This window comes from Chelmon rostratus, chromosome 12 (genome assembly GCF_017976325.1).
Source record: "Chelmon rostratus isolate fCheRos1 chromosome 12, fCheRos1.pri, whole genome shotgun sequence".
NCBI lineage: Eukaryota > Metazoa > Chordata > Actinopteri > Chaetodontiformes > Chaetodontidae > Chelmon > Chelmon rostratus.
In genome coordinates, this window is record NC_055669.1 from 8,888,708 (window position 1) to 8,895,536 (window position 6,829).

Here is a 6,829-nt window from a genome sequence, read left to right on the forward strand (position 1 = left end):
CTGCCGCGAAGAGCCTGATGTAAAATAAAAAGAAGAAAATAAAAGAAGGAAGCTCCGGCTGCAGAGAGAGAAAGAGGACCGTTTTGGAGATTTCTTTCCGCCTGGAGATTTAATGTCCGTTTAAAGAGACCTTTCCATTCAGTGTGTGTGTGTTCATTACTTGACACTTGTGGATTTGTGACTATTGACATAAAGCCAAACTTCCTATTGCCCCCCTCTCAGGTTGTGTTTGCATGTCTGCATGTGTTTTCTGCTGGTTGGGAATCAGTCTTTCCTCCTCTTCACCCTCAGCCTGAGGACCGGAGAGCTCACACAGATGATAGGATTCAGTGTCTAGATGATACAGCAGTGCCAAGATAAAGCAAACATTTGCTCAAAACGGACTCTTTAGACAGCTTCACATCTGTAGACCTTCAATCCAGTTTCTTTTTTTTTACCCAACCAACTCTGTTCTTTTATTTTATTTTATTTTTTTTTTGGGACACAAGAAAAAAAAACACACTTTTCATCTGCTTCCTCTTAAATACTGTCTTCCACATCTACTGGGAGATATACGTGTTACGAATCTGTACAAAGCATCCGAGTCTTCACACCGTCTCCCCGTCAGAGGAGAGATGTAACTGACACTGTGCGGGACACGTCATGTGCATGCCAAAGTGGAAACTTCTTCATGAGAAAAGTACAAATAAGTTCCACATTAACCGTTGCTTTGGTGGCATTTTGCTGTATGGACTTTAACGTCCATGTCTTTCTTAACCTTATTTGATTCATATACGCATTGTTTTGAATGCTAAGTTATTATCTATTATTGCAAAGAGGTGGTTTTGTGTGTTTTTTTACAAGTACCGGGGCTTAACTTTTTTATTACAACGCTTGTTTTTTCACACATTAACAAACCAGACAGACATGAATGAGTGGACTGAAGACGAAATGTCCTGCTCAGACAGGATGATCACCTTTGAGGACACTGAGTAGACTTTGGCGAGAGTGCTGCATTTTGTTTGGAAAATGAAAAGCGCCGTGGTAGTGCTGTGTTGTATATTTTACTTTGGCAAACGTGTTGCAGATCAGTGGGAATTAAAAAGGTCACTATCCAGATGATAGCGTCCTGACCTTAATATTGACCTGACCTACAAACAACGATGTAGGACAAATCACTCATTGGTTCATTTCTCCTGACATGTGTTTTCTTCAGCACGCCAGCTGTCAGCGCAGTTCATATCTAAAACAACTGCCTGTATATAATACTATATTTCTATTAGACCGGTCAGCTCAGCAGTTACAACTATCTGAGCTGATCTTGGCCTCTCTATGACCCTCCTTTATATGCTTGTTTGTTTATTGTTGAGGAGCAAACAAATGGAGAAATTACAGTTTAATGGTCATTACATATCTGAAACTATATGTCACAATGAAAGAAGAAAATGTGTGTCTGTTAGGGCAGACTTTTTCCTGTGCAATTAAAGGTGTATTAGATTGTAAAAAAAAATGCCAGAAAACTAGAACAAAAATAAGCATTTCTCTTTCAGTATTTTTACGATAATCATATGCAAATAAATTATTAAACGGATCTATGGTATTCTCTTTGATTTCTCGGCGGGTTCACTAGGCTGAAGTTTCAGGTCTCTTATCCGGCCGAGGGATGAAAAGAGGGAATAGCAAGTGTGTTTCACCTCCTCAGTCGGAATATCACAGCAGCTTTTGGTGGACTCATTAAGATTTAAGGTTAATCAGAGGCCGGTCCATGCGGCTCGCCAATTAGCGAGACCACAGGACCATTCTGGGGATTTTAGTCTCTGTTGCTGCTGGAGAGGCTTCAAGAACTTAATCTGGCTTCACACCAAATGTCAGTGTTGTTTGGCTTTAATCTGTCAGCCAGAACACAATCTGGGTCTCTCTTCGTACCAGCTTGGATGAGTGAAGCTGTCACCTTCTGCTTTTACTGACTGAGACGAAGCTCGTCTGCGTCTATCGGCGTGGGCTCCGGGGGGTTCATGCTTACCTGTTTCTGACTCGCCGCTCCTCTGAGCGGCGGCGTGATCATCCACCAGGGGAGGACGGGTAGTGTCGTGTTCTCTCCATGTTCTCTAATCACCTCTGCTGGTCTCACAGGATGTGCACACACGGCAGGTCAACACAAAGGCCTTCACACACACACACATATCTGAAGGTGCAATATACACAGACGCCGAGCATAATTCCACTGGGAACTTACCATGTGTGTCAAAGATGGCAGGTAAATGCTTAGCGGTGGTAAAGCTTCTCTTTCCATTGAAAGAAGGAAGATGTGTAGAGATACTTGACCTTGAAGGAGAATATTATAGATGCAGTACAAGCCTGCTGAGGAGGACGTCTTCCAGTGAAAAGCTGTTTTTCTAGGACCTACTTTGAAGCGGGCCCAGCTTTTAATCAAGCTCTACAACACAAGCCTATTTTAAACATGTTTGCTTGGTATTTTCCATTGCATCTGAGTTCTGACACAATGTCAAAAGTAAGTTTTTGCGTCCTGTTTACCATTAAACATCTGAAGCGTTTCCAGCTTCGCAGGCCGCTCTGGCTCGCCGCGCACTGGAGAAAGCATTTGCAGCCCTCCATCTCAGCAGAGCTGGGATCTAATATTTTGCACTGCTGCATCTTAAAGATGATGCAAAATGGCAGCTAACCTAAAGGAAAATATCTCGTTATCATATTACAGACCATTAAGTGATGAGAAATCAGCTGCGACAGTTCCTCACAGAGATTTTAATGAGCGTGCTTGGTGGAGGGAGAACTGAGGAAGGGATGGCAGGATGACAGACAGTTTTTATTTCATGGCTGTTGGTTGCTCATCAGTGACCAGAAGTCTGCGGTTCAACGTCAAATCCCTACATGACCAGAGTGATCCCCGAGATTAATACAAGATTAACAGCGGCTCGGCCGTTATACTGGACGCACATAATCACGCACACACACTGGCCGAGACGGGACACACAGAAAGAAGAAGCACACAAACACACATGCATATTCAGAGGCATAACCACACACACTCGCACACACCGACACACACACAGATCTGCTGGACTGGCAGTGATTTGTCAGATTTAGCTGCGTCTACTTGTGTACCCCTTCTGAATGCACCAGTCAGTTCTCTTCCAAGCTCAAAGCTCTCATTTGCCATCCTGTCCAAAGCAAGTTTAATGCCTCCAATTACAGGGGGTCTGCAAGCAGGCAGATTTGGAGCGAGCGGGCTTGGCAGGAGAGTTTGCTACGCATCAGGGCCTTTTAACAGAGTAGTGATTTGCTGCTGCTGGTGCTGAAGCTGCCTGCGCCGGCTCATCAATGGAAAACTACCCTCTTTATGGTGAAACGCATGCAGCACTAAGCCGAAACTGTGAGGAGAGACACAAAAATATCAGGCCTTTTAACGACACGCCGCCGTCTCTTTTTCGCACTCGTCGTGGAGGAATTTCTGCATCTCTGCACCGCAAGCACAAATGGAAATCAAAGTCTTTTCAGCTGTAATTTTTATGTAAAATGGGCTGTATTTTAATTGAATATTCGAAGATACTGTAGAGCGGAGTGTAATGCTGGAAAGGAAGAAAATGAGGGAAACAGTGCATGCAGACAAGATAGCTGCAGTAATGCTGAAACATAACATGTTATATGGTGCATTAAATATATATGACAGTCAAGGGGAAATCTGATTTTCCAAATGGAAGCTAAAATCAGCTTTGATTTGACCTTGACAGGCATGCGTTTTCTGTTTATTTAGTTATTTTATTTTATAAAGGTGAACTTTATTGTTGCTAGAGTTTTGTTTGTATAAATCTGTGAGATTTTATGAGTCCATGTTCACATCGCTGATCACGTGCAGCAGAAGTACAAAGATGTACAATAAGTATGTCCATGAAAGTCGACCTCTGCAGGATCACTTTCTGAACTCCACATGGCTTAAAGCCTTAATTACTGCAGTTGACTATTGAAAAAGTACTTGAATATTTAATCTATTACTCACTTATACCCACTGAAGACATTTGTCCCACTCACAGACAGTAATGAACCATTCAGAACCTTTAGAGAATGGTGTATAATTTCCCAGTTTCCCCATGATTTTACAATAAATCTATAATTCACAATAAAGCCACAAGTTATGAGACATTCTTCTTTTTTAATCCAAATTAATGGATTACATTTACGATTTCTTATAACCAGATTACTGTAATCTTGTTAAAGATAATCCGTTACTCTCTAACCCTGGCCTTCAAGTATTATATCTCAACATTTCAGCGAAGCAGCTGGCACCAAATGCAACTGTAATCTTTGCTGCTGCATCATGTCTAATGAAAAATATAAAAGGCGAGCTGCAAACATGTCATTACACAAATACTCAATTTTCCCCTCAAATGATTTGTTCACATTTAATTAAAGGCAAGCAGCACAGAAACGTTCTTGCACACACATGCACATACGCACACACACGTCTGCGAGGGTAAATAATGCCTCCCAATTTCACCTTTACCTCCCAGCGCTTTACTCATGAAAGCCCTTCAGTGTAGCAGGGGCTGATGATTAGCATGACAGTGCACTTTGTGCTCGGCGAGGCCTCCCCACCTCTGCCCGTCTGGGGCTCGATCTCCGCAGTGTGTGATCCATTAAATGGCCCCGGAAGCCCCGGCCATTGATTAATGGGTGTCAGTGTTCTGTTGGGTTTGAAGGACGGGATGCTGCGCGTCAGGAAAATGGCAGGTAGCTGTTAGCTTAGCACTGGAAACATGGGAACACAGTGAAACTATAAAAAGTACTATTTGCCCTTCTACGAGGGGTTATGTGCCAGACTAAATCTTGGTCGGGACCAGTTGCTAGGCAACCAACAGAGACTCCAGGAAGTTGTTGCGGGTCCCAGCCAAGAAATGAAACTGGAAATTCCAGATTCTGTTCCCGAGGTAACAAAACCTCATTCAAAATCCCACTGACATTTGTGACTACACTAATACCTAAAAATCTACCCTCGGAAAAAAAAACCTTTCTCAACAGCATGTCTAGGACAGTCATTTTTAAAAAATGATACGATGCTGTTATTCAATATTTTATTCAACATCATTTTTCTACGGGCCCCTGTGGGTGAATTGTCGCAGCTCGATAAAAGAGTCCATGAGTGAGTCATGGGCAGTGCCACAGCGTAAAAATACTGTAAAGTAAAAAGTAAAAGTCCTGCAGTCAAAAAGTTAGTAACGTAAAGGCACTGGATTATGTTATCCCCCTTTGAAATGTAGCATAAAGTACCATCAAATGAAATTACATAAGTACAAATACCTCAAAAGGGTTTTTTATACAGATTAAACTAGCAACACAAAACAGGTTGAATACTGATCCTGAGCCAGGCGAGCTGTTTCCTCCTGTTTCCAGTTTTCATGCTAAGCTAAGCTAACTGGCTGCTGGCTTTGGCTGCGTATTTACCATACAGACGTGAGAGTGGTGCCACTTTTCTCATCTAACTCTTGGCAGGAGAGCAAATAATCTTAATAAGATTTGAAACTGTTCCTCTAATTAGCGTCTGCTAATTGTGATGGTGACAGGCTAAGGATGTGGCATTTCATAGCATTGTGTGTCGGACTATAGGAGGCCACAACCGTGCTGTCGTGTTTCCGTGAGGTGAAAAATCGAGAAACGCTGTGACACCCTCCATTGTACACTGTAAAAATCCAACAAAATACGGCCTGATGCTAAAAGACCACGTCTGACTGCCAGGATGTGTTTCAAAGCACCAAAGCAGGGAGCTCTTGGTGAAAAGAGGGGCCGGCAGAGATCATTAGCATGCATGTGAATGGGTTCGAAAGAATGAACAGATTATGCATTTGTATGTTTGCTGATGAGATAGAGAGGTTTAGGTCCCTCAACCCCGTTTGAATCACAAATCCCCACCAGGGAGGCCACGGACAGAAAAGAGCAGGAAGAAACAGACTTTAGGCTTTTGAGTAAACGTGGTGGGGGTGTGTGCGATGCCGTAGACTGAGAGCAGATGTCCCAAATTGGCAAAGAAAAGAAAAGAAGACCAAAGGGATTGGTGGATCCTGAGCTTAAGTCCTATCTTCCTAAATCTGCAAAGTATCTGTGTGGAGCATCGGGGCGGATCGCACCGCCGGGCTGCCAGTCAAAGTTTTGAGAGGTTGTTTTCAGAGCCCTTTTTGTTGTGGCCCGTGGAGCGTGTTAGCAACAAGGCCGCGAGTGAGAAGGCTGGCTGGCTGGCTTCAGGGACTCTCCTCTACATGTGGAGGGCTTTCCAGTTCGCTGGAAAGATGAGGAGAGACAAGGAACAAAAACACTTCCTCGCCGTCCGAGCTGAGAGCAGCGACCGGTATGTCTCACTGTCTCGTCCTGTTACCGGGGTCAACGGCGCCGATGTTGACAGTGATATGTGTCACAGCAGGTTTGTAATTAAATGGGAAGAGCCTGTTCGACTGAAATGCGGTGTGATCTCTTTTTGTCTATATCACAAAGAGACACAAACAACACACACACACACACACACACACACACAGGCAGATTCTTATCGCCTGAAACTACCTGTATATTCGAAATAAATGGCCTGCCAAGCATTTGATGGGTTGGCTAGAAATCCCAAATGCTTATACTGCCTTGCCTGCTTTCAAGTAATCATCCCCATGGTAACACCTGACACCAGCTATTCATCATGCAGCCCATATAAACTCCGGCATATTCACAACAACAAGTCACGCAGTCAACTTTTTATACCCGCTGCTGACAAATAGCCACACAAAACATGTCTGTGCATGATGATACATTCAAAATCAAATCGCCTTATTAAAGCTTAGCCACATGGCTGCTGTGT